Source organism: Ascaphus truei, chromosome 4 (genome assembly GCF_040206685.1).
Source record: "Ascaphus truei isolate aAscTru1 chromosome 4, aAscTru1.hap1, whole genome shotgun sequence".
NCBI classification, from domain to species: Eukaryota; Metazoa; Chordata; class Amphibia; order Anura; family Ascaphidae; genus Ascaphus; species Ascaphus truei.
In genome coordinates this window covers 244,160,998-244,176,772 of record NC_134486.1, presented here as the reverse complement: position 1 = coordinate 244,176,772, position 15,775 = coordinate 244,160,998, and the positions used below count along the sequence as shown (strand labels likewise).

The 15,775-nt window shown below is 43.8% G+C and overlaps 1 protein-coding gene across 25 annotated transcripts in view; it reads right to left on the bottom strand.

The window, feature by feature from the left end:
- AIG1 (androgen induced 1) overlaps positions 1-15,775 on the bottom strand; it is a 448,408-nt gene that overhangs the window by 390,963 nt on the left and 41,670 nt on the right. The window lies entirely within an intron of this gene.

Genomic DNA, 15,775 nt, shown 5'->3' with positions numbered 1-15,775 from the left:
CTACTTTACGAGTTCAGGTTGGGACTCTGCAGGATCAATTCAGACGCATATATAGCCAGATTATGGCACCGAAACTCAGCTGCAGGACATACGTGTTTCCCAGACAGTCTCAAGCGCTCAATCAACAGGTTGCCTGCCCCTCCCAGAAAAATTAAATGGTGACCGGTATCAGTTCAGAGGGCAGAATCTGTTCTAATAAACCTTAACCAGGGAAGGCATACAGTTGCAGAGTACGCAGTGGAATTTCGAAGATGGGTGGCAGATACAGCCTGGAATAAGTCAGCACAGAGGTTCCACTTTCGCAGAGGTCTTGCTCATCTGAAAAAGGGTGAACTTGCTCATAGTTGCTCCAACAAAATTCAAAAAGAACGAAGCGGTGCAACTCCCACGCAGAAAGAACTCAGACCAGGACTATGTCACACAAGTGTAAGGCTTTATTGACACCCGACAGCCAACAGAGCCACTCTGACGCGTTTCGCACGGAGCACCGTGCTTTGTCAAAGAGAACGTGTTCTCTTTGAAAAAGCACGGTGCTCCGTGCAAAACGCGTCAGAGTGGCTCTGTTGGCTGTCGGGTGTCAATAAAGCCTTACACTGTGTGACACAGTCCTGGTCTGAGTCCTTTCTGCGTGGGAGTTGCACCACTTTGTTCTTTTTGGATTCTTTGCTACTCATTCCAGCAGGAGCACACCGAAGCAGCCAGCGTCACATTATCTAAACAGTGAGTACTTCATTCATTCGGTCCCATCCATACAAGACTTTCTTCACATCAGAGGCTATTGGGGGGACTGCAACACTGTTATTCATTGGCTATGTGGATTTTCTATCTTTATATGTTACGCTGATGGCTCTTTGCAGTTCAGGATTTTATTACTAATATATCATTACAGTCGACCTGCATTGAGAAGCGCCACTAGGGGGTGTGAGACTCCCATTTTTTCCACAGTGTGCTCCAACAAAATTGCAAGACTTAGTTCATCTCACTATCCAGATCGGTCTCAGATTGGAGGAACGTAGAACGTAGATTGGAGAAACGTAATTCCGAGCCCCTTTGCTCAGCTATTTTCATGGAGTTCACAAGACGTGAACCCCCCACTATGAACGATGCAGATCGGATCCACCAGGGAAAGACAATGACAGAAGTCTGAATCACTATGTCTATACTGTGGTAAATCCAGACACTTCCTGCTAAATTGTACCAGTTGTCACAGTCAGACCTTGAAGTCTGGAAACGACGCTGCTCAACGATGAATGGAGAAGCTTCATCGAGTAGTAAAGATTATTTTCCAAATGAGACTATAGCTAGTCAAGCTTCCCATTATAAGATTGCAAAATATTCACTTTAACCTTGTCTGTGATGTTACATCGTGCTGGTCAGCCTCTTTGTCATGTTTATGCATTAATTGATTCAGGCGCATCAGAAAACTTGTGAAAGAAAAGAAAAACAGCGCACAACTCTCATAGTGTAGTATTTAAAATATAATGTGACAAATTAAAGGGTGCTAATAAATGCACGTACAGCAAAGCAAATCAACAAAGCAGGGCATGTTTGGGGCACGTTACCACTACAGCAGACGGCAGGTCACGGATCAGCACGCCGCCATCATCACTCAGGTCCTCGGTAGGTAGATGGATCTTTGCAGCCTGGCACTCTGGTTCCCGCCTCCGTTATGGTATCCACTGCTGGTATGCTGATATTGTCCATAGCAAAGGACTCACGATATTGGGAGGAGATTCTTATTCCAAACAACACAGAGTACCACACTACTGCACGAACGGGCTCACAGAACCCTCGTTGGGAGCTCCCTCTCCACTCCGGCGCTCGGACGCGCTTGTGGTGATGTCACTGGAAGGATCGAACTCAGCAGAGCGCCAATACAGGACTAATATATATTTAGAGGAAGCTTCGTTGGTAACAACACGCAGTATACTTAATAAAACAACACAAGTTGCTCACTGTATAAACTCCTACGCGTTTCGTAGAACTGGTCTACTTCGTCAGAAAACTTAATTGATAAACATTATGTACAGGAACAACAAACTACAATATTAAAGAAGATTCTAGCTAAACAGGTGGAATCGATCGTTCTCCATTAAACTCTGGACACATTATGATGCAAACAATTCCACTTCTCTTGGCTTCTCTTGATCACTAAGAGTACATTTATTTGGATATAATCTCTACTACTAATTTTCAAATCATTCGTAGTCTGCCGTGCCTGAAATGCCATAATCCTGTTACTGACTGAACTGTGACAACCTTCAGGTTCTCTTCTGCCTCCTGTGTTCAAAATTGCTTTCCATGCAGACCTCTTTCAACATCCCTTGTTCCGGTACAGACTGTTGCTTGTTTGATTCCAGATACGGTGGTAGCAACTTTACTACCTGCTTAATATTTAAATTTTGTATTTGACACACTCATTCACTAAACCTCGATAAGTGGCTTATAGCACTATAAATGCCCTTATAGTGTGATATTGCCTGTGTTGCTATTCACAAAGCTCTGATAACAGGGCAACATCGCACTGAAACAGCTATAACACTGGCAAAAAAAATGCTATACGATAAGCCGAAAAATTCCTGAAATCAATTTTAGTAATGATAAGCATATCGCACTTTAAAAACAGCTAAAGGCTGGCGCCAAAGATATTGCAAGATGGATAAAAGCAATTTCTTTTGGTTTTACTGCAAAGGATTGATACCGGAGGCCGTCAGGGACCCACGGATGTCCACTCGGGTCCTCGCTGCTCCGGCGGGCTCCGCGGTTCCCCAGGGATTCCAGGCGGCCTCCAGTATCAATCCTGTGCAATAAAAATAAAATTGCAGCCAGTTTCACTAATTTAGAAGCTAACCGCTAAGGTAATGAAAGAGTTAAATAGCAAGCACTGCATAGTTGTTGGTACAGAGAGTGGGTGAAGCTTGTAGTTGACCCAGGGTGAGTGTTTATGCCTTGGAGGAGGGTAGCAGTTGAAATCAACCCCAAGCGCTACCCTCCTGCGCTACCCTCCTGCAAGGCCTAAAACACCCAGCCTGGGGAAACTAGAATCTTCACCCACCCCCTGTACCAATAACCGGAATGGGTCAAAACGCTATTAACCAAAGATGGCAAACAGCGTTTTTCCCCATTCAATATTTTTTTTTTTACAGTGCAAGACATAAATACAACAAAAACAACCCCCATCCCCCTCAGCCCCCCGCATACACCCAATACACAAAATACAGTAAAGAATAAAAAAAATATTGAGTGCCTTTGTCTCTTTACCTTTCAGGTATTACATGCTATATATATATATATATATATATATATATATATATATATATATATATATATATATATATATATATATATATATATATATATATATAACCATAATACTAAGTTAAGTTATGGTGAGTAAAAAAAGTGACAAAAACCCTCCACAGGAAAGCAAATATGCAAATATAGCTGTATGCTCATCTGCATGTTGCAGACCTGCCTAAGACATGCAGATGAGCATACAGCTATATATATATATATATATATATATATATATATATATATATATATATATATATATATATATATATATATATATATATATATATACATACATACACAGATACTTCATAATATTTTTAAATGGCGGGTTTGGCAAAATCCATTCCGGGTTTTCAAATTCTGGTTCGGGGTTTTGCGCTTGCTTGCACTCTGTGGCTGAATCATTCATCTTTGTCTCTGACAACTTCCTTTAAAAGGACAGCCCTTTATGCAGGAAGTTGCCGAACAAAGTTCCAGTTTCCTGCTGTGTTCATGCAACGCGTTTATGCTTATTGTCTTTCACGTTACCAGACCCGGCTCACGTACCTTGACTATCCTGTTCTTCAGCCTGCCTCGACCTCTGCATCCACACCGACTACGCAACACTGCTGCCAGCCCTGACCTTCGGCCTACGACTGACTACTCTACTCTATCAGGACTCGGCTCAGTTCGGCTCAGTTCGGTTCTTTGACCTTCCTACCTCAGCCCTGCAGGTCCCTTACAGCTGAGACCGGCTGGAATAATTAAGCTCAAGTAGCGGCCTTTTGGCAGAGACTATTGGAGCACTTAAAAGATGAGCTGACCGGCCGGGCCCTCCCTAAAGACCATGAGGAATTAATTTCTCTTGGTGTACGGATTGATCTCAGAATGCAGGAACACCTGTCCGAGAAGTGCCGTGCTGTTAGGAGCCCGACATCCCGGTTGGCCCCAAATGTCGTTTCTCCGCCCCCTGCTGATGACGAGCCTATGCAGCTAGGTACTACCAGAACAGGAGAGAAACAGGAGACATACCTTGGGCTTGTGCCTGTATTGTGGGTCCCAGGACCACCGGAACTGTGACTGCCCGATCGTTGCAGGGCCGGGAAAATGCCTGTGTTCAGTGAAGTTGGAAGAGCATTCGCTGGACATCGCTACCATCCCTCCTCCCTCTGCGTCTTCCCGGATTCTTCTGCCGGTTTCCCTCTCATGGGGTTTGGCCTCAGTCTTTAATCAGGCCTTTGTGGATCCCGGAGCAGTCGCTAACTTCCTAGATCTTTCGTTCGCCAAGCAGCACGCAATTCCCATTCGCTCTTTGAAGATTTCTTTAGAGATTGCGGCGATTGACGGAAGACCCCTAGTACCCGGGACCATCACCCAAGAGTCTATCTCCCTGAGCATGAACATCGGAATTTTACATAAGGAGCTACTCCCTTTCATGGTAATTCACTCACCCTCAGCCCCTGTAATATTAGGTCTTCCTTGGTTACGTTCTCACAACCCTATAATCAACTGGGTAACGGGACAAGTGACCGCTTGGGGCCAGCGATGTCACGGGACTTGTTTGACTATGCTTCGTCCCAGCTCTGACTCACCGCTGTCGTCCGTGTTTCTCCCTGCTGGTCTTCCCCTCGTCTACTAGGATTTTGGGGATGTTCTTAACGAGAAACAAGCTGAGGAGTTACCACCGCATTGGGCATGCGATTGTACAATCGACTTGATCCCAGGAGTTATTCCACCATCTCAGATTATTTCGGCAGTTTCATCCACTCTATTACAACGGATATCGCAATCACAGGCGGATGATCCTGGGCCTATGTCCGAGCGTATATCCATGTTGTTTGTTTCTCCCCAGTTTCGTAATGAGGTCTTGCAGTGGGGCCATCAATCCAAGTTGCTGGTCACCCGTGAGTTAGAAAGACCTGGTATTTCATAGAATGCCTCATCTGGTGGCCAGATAGTCGCAAGGACGTTAAGGACTTTGTAGCCGCCTGTGCTGTCTGCGCTCAAACAAAGGTACCATGGACTCTGCCTTGTGGGTTCCATCCTTTGGCTCTCCCAGCATCCGTCTTTCTTTCTGGAGTTCCTGCGTCGGATGACAAGCTCCAGGAGCTACAGTCTCTGTGGAAGAGGATTCATGCCAATTTAACTAAGGCTTCCCTTCTGCAGAAGGACCTTGCGGACAAGCGTCGGCGGCCAGCTCCGCAGTTCCACGTGAGAGACCATGTCTGGCTGTGTACAAGGAACATCCATTTGAAGATTCCGTCCCTGAAGCTCGGACCCAGGTTTATAGGCCCCTACAAGATTACGAAACAAGTAAATCCAGTCGAGTTTAAATTGGAACTACCAGATACCTTAAAGATTCCTCCGGTCTTCCATGTGTCTCTACTAAAGGTGGTGTTCTGCAACAACTTCTCTTCTGCTCCCACCCTTCCAGGACCAGTTCTGGTGGATCTCTGCATCCACACCGACTTCGCAACACTGCTGCCAGCCCTGACCTTTGGCCTACAGCGCACTACTCTATCAGGACTCACGTCGGTTCTTTCACCATCCTACCTGCGGGTCCGCTTCCTGCTTGAGACGAGCATTGTTACATGATACCGGCACCATATACCGGGGCCTTTAACTCAGGAAGCATGGGGTAATTGAGGCAGAAATCAATATGGTTCAGGTGAGGAGACCCCATGCTCTCGTACACTAGTATTTAAACTGCACAATCGCGTGTAAGCGTCTCCATGCAGCTCTTCCAGGCTGCAGTTTAAATAAACAGATTCCGTGTGATAGGACTTAGAAAAAAAAACAAGTAGTGCGATCTTGCATTTTTTTACCGCACTTTAAAAAAATATATTTTTTCTTAGTGAATACCATTTTGACACATGTTTTAGTGTGCGGGAAAACAATGCAAAGTAGCTCGGCAATGGAGAAAAAGTTGAAGACCGATGCAGCAGCCGCTCTAAAGGACTGGGACTCACCAGAGGGAATTAAAAGCTGTAAATCTTTATTGGACTACATAAAAAAAGGACACTCAGGACATACAAAAATAGGGGAACCATAGCTCGGCAATGCAGTTATTTTATCAAGGTTTAGTGAATAAGTCCCAAAGGACACTGAAACTTACCTCTGCATTGGGATTATGACTGTCTCATTGATCTTATACCTAGTGCTACTATTCCCTTTGGTCATATTTACCCTCTGTCGGGTCCAGAGGCCGAAGTATTGTGCCCATACATAATGGAAAACCTGGAAATGGGGTGTATCACTCTGTCTAAATGTCCCGCTTGGGCACCCCTACTTCTCCTCCCTAAAAAGGAGGGAACCTGGAGACTGTGTATAGAACACCGTGCTGTGAATGAGATCACCATCAAGAACCTACTTACACTAGTCCCGGAACTACTGGAACAGTAAAGGACGCCTCAATATTTACTAAGTTAGATCTTTGAGGGGCCAATAACTTCGTTCGCATATGCGCTGGTGACGAATGAAAAATGGCCTTCCGTACACAGTTTGGACACTTCGAATATCAGGTTAGTCCCTTTGGTCTTTTTAATGCTCCTGCCACCTTCCAGCATTTCGTAAACTATATTTTTCGGGACATTTTTGATCAGCTTCTGGTAGTATATCTTGATGACATTCCCATCTTTTCTAGTGACCCACAACTACATGAAAGCCGCATCAAGGATTTATTGAGGTGACTACGTTTTCAATTGTACGCCAAGCTTGAAAAATGCTTGTTTGATCAGTTATAAATTTAATTTCTCGGGTATGTGATCTCGGCCTCCGGAATAGCTACATTATGGATGAAGGAAAGATTCAGGCCATACAAGAGTGGTCATCCTCCACAGATGTGAAATCTAGGCAGAGATTTTTAGGATTTGATAACTTTTATTGGCGCATTATTCAAGACTTTTCAGTACTTCCATTGACGACGTCTTAGTAAATATGTTTCCTTTTCTTGGAACTAAAGCCAAAACGGCTTTTCTACAATGAAAAAGAAGATTCTCCATGGCCCCCGTATTGATGCACTCTGAACCACAGCAACCATTTATTGTGGAAGCAGACTCCTCGAATTCAGCCCTTGTTGCAGTTCTATCCCAACAATCTCGTATGGATTTCCTCATCCATCCCGTCGCCTTTCCGTTGTGAAAGTTGTCCAAAGCTGAAATTAACAATACAATGATGGAAAAAGAACTGTTGGCCGTCCGAGCAGTGTTTCTTGAATGGAGACATATTTTGGATGGGCAGGAACATGAGGTGAAAGTATGGACAGATCATAAGAACTTAACAAATTTACAGACTGTCCGCTGTACAAATGAACATTTGGATTGCTGAGTCTTATATTTTTCCCGTTTCCAATTTAATGTAACTTACAAACCAGGAAAGAACAATGGAAAAGCGGACACTCTTTCACATAACGATCCACCTATAACATTACCGATATCTTCTAAATTTGTTCTACCTCCTGCACATGTATTGACCGCAGTCCATATATGCAAAAAATGTCTTCACTGTGTAAGACTGGTTACTGAAAAGGACTGCTTTGCTAAAAGAGTTCAACGTAGCAGACCCCGTAATTTGATGATTTGGAGTAAGTGTTTGAGGTTTATGAATAGACTTTATATCCCCACCAATGCATTATGCTTGCAAGTCCTTCAATGGTAACATTATCTACCAACTGCTGGACACAAGGGGGTCACAAAGACTGTCAAATTGCTCCGAAGATGTTTTTGGTGGCCACAGCTTCAATAACTAGCAGCTCTATTCATTAGTTCCTGTGAAACAAACCTGACAACGACCAGCAGGATTACTAAAACTGATTCACTGTCCTAATCAATCCTGGACCTGTATCTCTATGGACTTTATCATAGAATTACCTCCCTCTGAGGGTGCTACGGTTATTCTAACAATTATCAATTCCTTTTCTAAACTTGCCCACTTCGTGCCACTTCCTCCTTTGCACACACAGGTCAAGAGCTGGTCAAAGTTTTCTTCAAAGAAGTATACTGTTGTTATGGCCTCCCTAGTAAGAAAATATAGGACAGAGGATTCCAATTCATTTCCGTTTTTTGGTCTGCGATGAGTCAATTATTGCATATTCAAAAAGCAGGCATGCTCAACGTGGGGGGCGTGCCCACCGAGATTTTCCAGGGAGGGCGGGCAGCTTAAGAGGTCCTGCGCTCTCCCCCATGGCATTTAAATTAAATGCCGGGGGAACACACAAGGCCTCTTTAACTTCTACCTTGATTCAGACGGCTTGGTGGTGTCTTCGGCAACGTGTAGCCATGGTAACCCATGGAGGCGAGCCGGTGTGTCAGGGGGCCGCGAGCAGGGGAGGAGAGCAGGCAAGGGGGCACAGGGGGAAAACTTTGCGCACCCCTGGTCTAATGGACAAACTGAATGTCTGAACCAAACCTTGGAACAGTATCTTCGGTGTTTTATTAACACACACCAGACTGGACCTCTTTCCTAGCAACTGCAGAATTATCTTATTACAATTCCTACCAACCGTAGTCTATTCCTTTCCATCTTTGCATACCATCTGTAGATGCTGCCAACTGAACAGGAATGGTCTCCCGTACTGGCCCTCTCCTCACTGGTATCTATGCTACAAAAGATTCACCGGATTCACCGGAGTAGCAATTCAATTGTGCCTAGCAAAAAACAAATACAAGTTCGCAGATCGTCATCAGACCCCCACTCCTGTGTAAAGACCCGGGACTTATTTTTAAAGAACACCACAAATAAGTTTGCTCCTAAGTTTATGGGACCATTTTGGTCATTCAGTAAATTAACCCTGTGGCCAATCATCTCTAGTTACCTCTATTTCATGTATCCTTGTTGAAACCTGGCATTCCAAATTTTTTTCCTAATAGAGACCGAAAAAACCTGACCTTCAACTCTGAGGACAACCTCAATTCGAGGTCCAGGTGATTTGCGACGCTAAATGAGTTGGCAGACTCTGTTCTACTTGGTAGATAGGAGAGGCTACAGTCCACAAGAGTGTCCTGGGAACCCGCCACGCAAGTCCATGGCCCGTGGCTAGTTAGGCAGATCCATACCCAATACCCACAGAAACCAACCCGTGCCCCTAGACAGCTATGCTTACAAGAACACCTGACTTCCTTGGCCTATACGGAGGCACCTTTCCCAACTACCAGTCCTTCACACCCTGCTTTCTACCCTGGAGGCAAGTTCACTGTTTCTTTGCTGCTTGTAAAGCTCCCAGATTTGCTGCTGGATATTGAAAAAACCTGAAAGCGATTCCAGCTAGTCCATTTACTCTGCTGTCTGCTCCCTGCTCTGACCTTTGGCTTGTTCGACTATCGACTGCTCTGCTGTTTGCATGCGGACCCAAAGCTTGGATTGCCTGACAACCCCTCTTGCCTGCTCCTCCCTAGACACTTTGCTTCCATCGCACTGCGGATCCGGATTCCTGTTCCCAGGTATCTGCGATAACACAGGTACTTACTGACCCTCCTTGTGGATTTACCTGTGGTTCTTGACACAAGTTGCATCTACATCTGTGTCCAATGGAAGAGAATATGTATCTAAGGCGCCTAATAATATATAGCAAAAGGATATAAAAACAAGCCTGTTGGAAGATCTGGAATTGGCTCCAAGTGGTGTATGAAAGGCTTAAAAAAAGAGAAACAAAGTGCATAGCATAATACTGTTTGGTAAGTAGACGGACATACATATAATACAAATAACAAACAGCTGAGAATTAAACAGGAAATAATTAAATTAAAATAAAAGCATTTAATAAAACATACATGGGACATATGAAAAATAATAAAATAATATATAAACAATGGAAGTAGGTCAGATCGACACACTGCTGCAAAGATAGAAATGCCCACTCACCAGATAGATAAGGGCAAGCAGTGGATACATCTGAGAGTATCCCACATATATTATTTTATTATTTTTCATATGTCCCATGTATGTTTTATTAAATGCTTTTATTTTAATTTAATTATTACCTGTTGAATTCTCAGCTGTTTGTTATTTGTATTATATGTATGTCCGTCTACTTACCAAACAGTATTATGCTATGCACTTTGTTTCTCTTTTTTTAAGCCTTTCATACACCACTTGGAGCCAATTCCAGATCTTCCAACAGGCTTGGTTTTTATATCCTTTTGCTATATATTATTAGGCGCCTTAGATACATATTCTCTTCCATTCTACTCTGTCCTGACCTGGGGGTCAGTTTTGTATCATAGGCAGCCCCTCATGTATGGATATTTTCCATACTTAAGGTTTTATTGTATTTTACCATTTGTTATAGTTAGCGCTACCTGTCCTGTTTTTTCTCTCTACATCTATGTCCAAACCATAATCACTTTTGAATCCAGGGCAGGAAGGGAGCAGGATCGTCAGGAACACCCAGGAAAAAACATATAATAACAAATCATAGTGTAGTACTTAAAGGCAATTATGGGTCAAAAATCAGGAAAAACTTGGCTCTTATGGATCGCCTACTTACAAAAAGTAGGATAAAAACCAGCGTTTTTTTGTGTGTAAAGTTGAATAATATATTCCTCCGCCTAAGATAGCAGCATACAGCAGTCACTGATGATGGTAAACTGGATAGTGTGATCGCCGGGGCTTTCGCTCTCACAGAACAGCAACCGCATTCATACAGAGAGGAGAGGGAAACATAGTGTGTACCAGGTAACACCAAAATTTTATAAAAGTAGCATAAAAATGTGTACTCACAATGTAACGTATGAGCACATTCACATAAAGGTTTCTTTGAATATCAGGCAGCTACACAAACGGCTTGGCAGATGGAAATAGAACATCCTCCACTCCACTCAGAGATCCCCTCCTCGAGGGTGCCCCCTCGTCCGGTGCCGGATGGATGGCGTCTGTCGTCACTTCCTGGCCTGGGGGTGACGACTTCCGGTGAGGACGGGAAGATCTTGGGGTAGGAAGACTCGCCGAGCCGCAGCAGCAGTGCCTCTTCCAGGGAATATACAATTGCTTCTTGTTCACAGATCAGTTGTATCTTCAGCATACATCATGAATCACCCCCTAGGGTCTCCTCAATCAGCGCTGCTCCCTTCCTCCGTTACCACACGAGAACACTGATCTAATCCCGGGATCACAAGCCTGGGTTTGGATCACGCAGAAGGCTGCCCTGCATGGTGCTAACAATGCCGTCTAATCAGGGCAATCACCCTATACCTGATTAGACGGCATTGTTAGCACCATGCAGGGCAGCCTTCTGCGTGATCCAAACCCAGGCTTGTGATCCCGGGATTAGATCAGTGTTCTCGTGTGGTAACGGAGGAAGGGAGCAGCGCTGATTGAGGAGACCCTAGGGGGTGATTCATGATGTATGCTGAAGATACAACTGATCTGTGAACAAGAAGCAATTGTATATTCCCTGGAAGAGGCACTGCTGCTGCGGCTCGGCGAGTCTTCCTACCCCAAGATCTTCCCGTCCTCACCGGAAGTCTTCACCCCCAGGCCAGGAAGTGACGACAGACGCCATCCATCCGGCACCGGACGAGGGGGCACCCTCGAGGAGGGGATCTCTGAGTGGAGTGGAGGACGTTCTATTTCCATCTGCCAAGCCGTTTGTGTAGCTGCCTGATATTCAAAGAAACCTTTATGTGAATGTGCTCATACGTTACATTGTGAGTACACATTTTTATGCTACTTTTATAAAATTTTGGTGTTACCTGGTACACACTATGTTTCCCTCTCCTCTCTGTATGAATGCGGTTGCTGTTCTGTGAGAGCGAAAGCCCCGGCGATCACACTATCCAGTTTACCATCATCAGTGACTGCTGTATGCTGCTATCTTAGGCGGAGGAATATATTATTCAACTTCACACACAAAAAAACGCTGTTTTTTATCCTACTTTTTGTAAGTAGGCGATCCATAAGAGCCAAGTTTTTCCTGATTTTTGACCCATAATTGCCTTTAAGTACTACACTATGATTTGTTATTATATGTTTTTTCCTTAGTGTTCCTGACGATCCTGCTCCCTTCCTGCCCTGGATTCAAACGTTTTGTGAGGGAATCAGTGTATATTCCCTGGAAGGTTGACAGTTTTTTTCAGTTACACAATATATTATTTAATTTCACTATCACTGTGTTTTAGCGCCATACTGAATCACTGGGTTTCAAACCATAATCACTCCCAGGTACTGGGTAATTCCTGAATATTAGGTTGCTAAAGAAAAATTACACTGCTAAAATAGGATGAAAGATCATACCAACATAGACATAACTACACCGTGCTATCTTAAAATGATAAATCCCACACATGTATTGTCGTGAACTTGCTAAGAATGCTTTATGGTTGCTACTTTTATCAAATCCATATTAATAAGTCAATAGACATTATGGGGCCTATGCACTAAGCACCGGGGAAAAAATTGCCGGGCTGTTTAAATCGCCAGTTTTTACAGCATTACTATCACAGTATGCAGAAAGCCCCGAATACCTGTGATAGCAACATTTGCAAAACTGGCGAGTAGCTGGCAACGTGATGATCGCCCCTCTGAAAAGGGCTTACCCGGCGATTTCTGTTTGCTGCAGAGAGAGAGCCGCCTCTCCCTGTGCAAAAAACGACATAGATCAAAAGTTTTTAATATAAAATGTAATACTAGTATATTGTAACAGGGGGTCTCCAGAGTAGAATCGAGTTGATTTCAGGTCCGGGGACCCCCTGCTTCCTGAAATACAGGCCCCGTGGGGGTGCCGGTATCTCCTATGCATTTAATTCCCACGGTCATGTGACGGGGGACATTTAAATGCATAGGAGATACAGGCACCCCATAACCAGGCCTGTATCTCGGGAAGCAGGTGGTCCCCAGACCTCAAATCAACGCGTGTCTGCTCCGGTGCCCCCCTGCTAGAATACACTAGTATTAAAACCCAAATAAAAAATTGAACAAATTCACTACCGTAGTGGCTATCCGCTATGGTAATGAAGCTGCTTTAATGTAATTTTTATTAATAGTGTGAGGGAGCAGGGGATCTCCTGAGATGTACCGCATTGATTTCAGTCTCGGGGACCCCCTGCTTCCCGAGTTACAGGCCCTGATATGGGGTGCCAGTATCTCCTTCATTATTTAAATCCCCCTGTCACGTGACACAGATGATTTAAAAATGGCAGCAATACCGGCACCCGATGCCCCTAACCAGGGCCTGTAACTAGGGAATCAGGGGGTCCCTGAGGCAGAAATCAAAGCGCTTAAGCTCAGGAGACCCCCTGCTCCCACACAATATTAATAAAAATTACATTAAAGCAGCTTCATTACCTTAGCGGATAGCCGCTAAGGCAATGAAGGGGTTAAGGCACAATAGCAGCTTTATTGGGGGCAGAGGGGGTGAGTGAAGGAGTTTGTTGGCCCTTCACTCACCCCCTCTGCCCCCAATAAACATTACAATATGTACGAACCACTGTAACAGGGGACTTATCCCTGTTCACAAATGTGCCTCTAATCCAGCAGTGTGGTGGTTAACTGCTGGTAGGCAATTAACTAACACCACCTGCCTAATTTAGATGGCTTAGAAAAAGCCTGCCTTTGAGACAGGAAGGGACTCCTTAGCTCACGTGTGAGCTGAACTTTGAAGACAGAGCAGAGGTTCTTGAGTCTCCCAGGAGAGACTGACCAAGAGAACACAGATCTCTGGAGCTGACCATGTCTTGAGCTCTGCCAAAAGACACAGCAGAGCTGCTTCCAAGACACAGGGGAAACTTCTAAACCTGAATGCTGACAAACCCTGAAGAAAAGGTAGCAACCAGGGACAGAGAAGATTTTCCCCCCAAACTACAAGGAACAGATAAGACTTTTATTACAAGACTTTTTATATCTGTTCATTTCATGCTATGTGTTTGGGGCTGGGAGACATGCTTAACTAAGGGAGTTGTGAATTGCATAGTATTTCACTAGAACCACTCCCAAGTGAATAGAAGCTGTGTTTCCCCCTTGTTTGGATGGTTTCCTGATGTTAAGGAAAAGGCACAATAAAGCCTCGTTATAATTTCACCTTATAAAGTCTCCAATTGTGTACCTCTGTGAACGTCCGTCTACACCACCAATACACAACCCACCCACCCCCTGTGCCCCCACATAAACACTGACAAGACTGTAACAATGGTATTTGGGACCAAGGCTACATTTTTAAAGCTTCCAATGTCTGAGCTCCAGATCAGAACCAACGCTAACACCACCCTAACTCCTGTTACTAGTTTTAAATACTTGGGCATATGGTTTGACCCCCATTTATCATTCGGGATGCACATTGAAACCCTGACATCCAAAACTTATGCCAAACTAGGTGTACTTTACAGGAACAAATCCTCCCTAAGCCTGCTGATCAGAAAGCGTATCGCACAGCAGATGCTAATGCCAATTATCGACTATGGGGACATAGTATATGGCTCGGCACCCCAACCCCACCTTAGCAAACTTGACACCCTCTACAATTCAATATGTCGTTTGGTTCTCCAATGCAACTACAACACATATCACTGTGAAATGCTCAAAGAACCAAATTAGTCATCACTTGAGTCTAGGCGCAAACTTAATCTTTCCTGTCTTGCCTTCAAATACTTTATGGGCAAGCTACCCATCTATCTGAACAAGCTCCTCATCCGTACCACATGCAGCACTTATCATCTGAGATCTGACTACAAAACACTGTTCATGTTCCCAAGGTTTAGCAAAGTATTCGGCCGCTCCTCCTCTTACCATGCACCCCAAAACTGGAACAATCTACAATCTACTCTCACAGCCACCACCTGTCTAAATTCTTTCAAAACTAAAGCTGTCTCACATTTTAATCTGGTCTCTAACTGTTACATACGCTTATCAAATATATTATCTTTAACTGTGCATGCAATATCCCTTTGGTGTACAGATAAATACAGTGACAGCCAATGCATTTTTTGTCAAATGCTTGCTCTCTATTGATTGTTATTTTTTCGATTTCTGTTTATTATTTGGATTAAATTGTTTTGAATTTGGATGGCTTGTTTTTAGTACTTTTTAGGATTTATTTAAATTTATTTATTTAATTGATTGGTTGGATAGATGTTTATTTATTTGTATTCTTATGTTTTGGAACTACATAATTGTAATTCCTTTGCTGTTTTAGTGATAGATTAATGTAATTGATGCGTAGTTGAGGCTTGTTAGTTCTTTTACTGTTGGGGTATTTAGGTGCTTGTGTATTTCTTTGATTGTTGTGTATTTTTGGCCTTAATTATTTTTATTAGGTTGACTATTGACTGCTATAGTGGCTTATCATGCCCATATTATATGGGTATGATATACCAAGTGCCAATCAGTGGGTACAGGGGGACTACAGTGGTCCCAGGATGGGTGGTTAGGCCTCCCGGATAGATAGCAGGTGAAGGTGAGGTAACCCCTTAATTACTATAGTGGTTATTAACCGCTAAAGTGATTAAGGGGTTAGGGGCCATTAGATTGTATTTTTTCCTGTATTCTTGGTGGCATCGGAAGACATGGACTT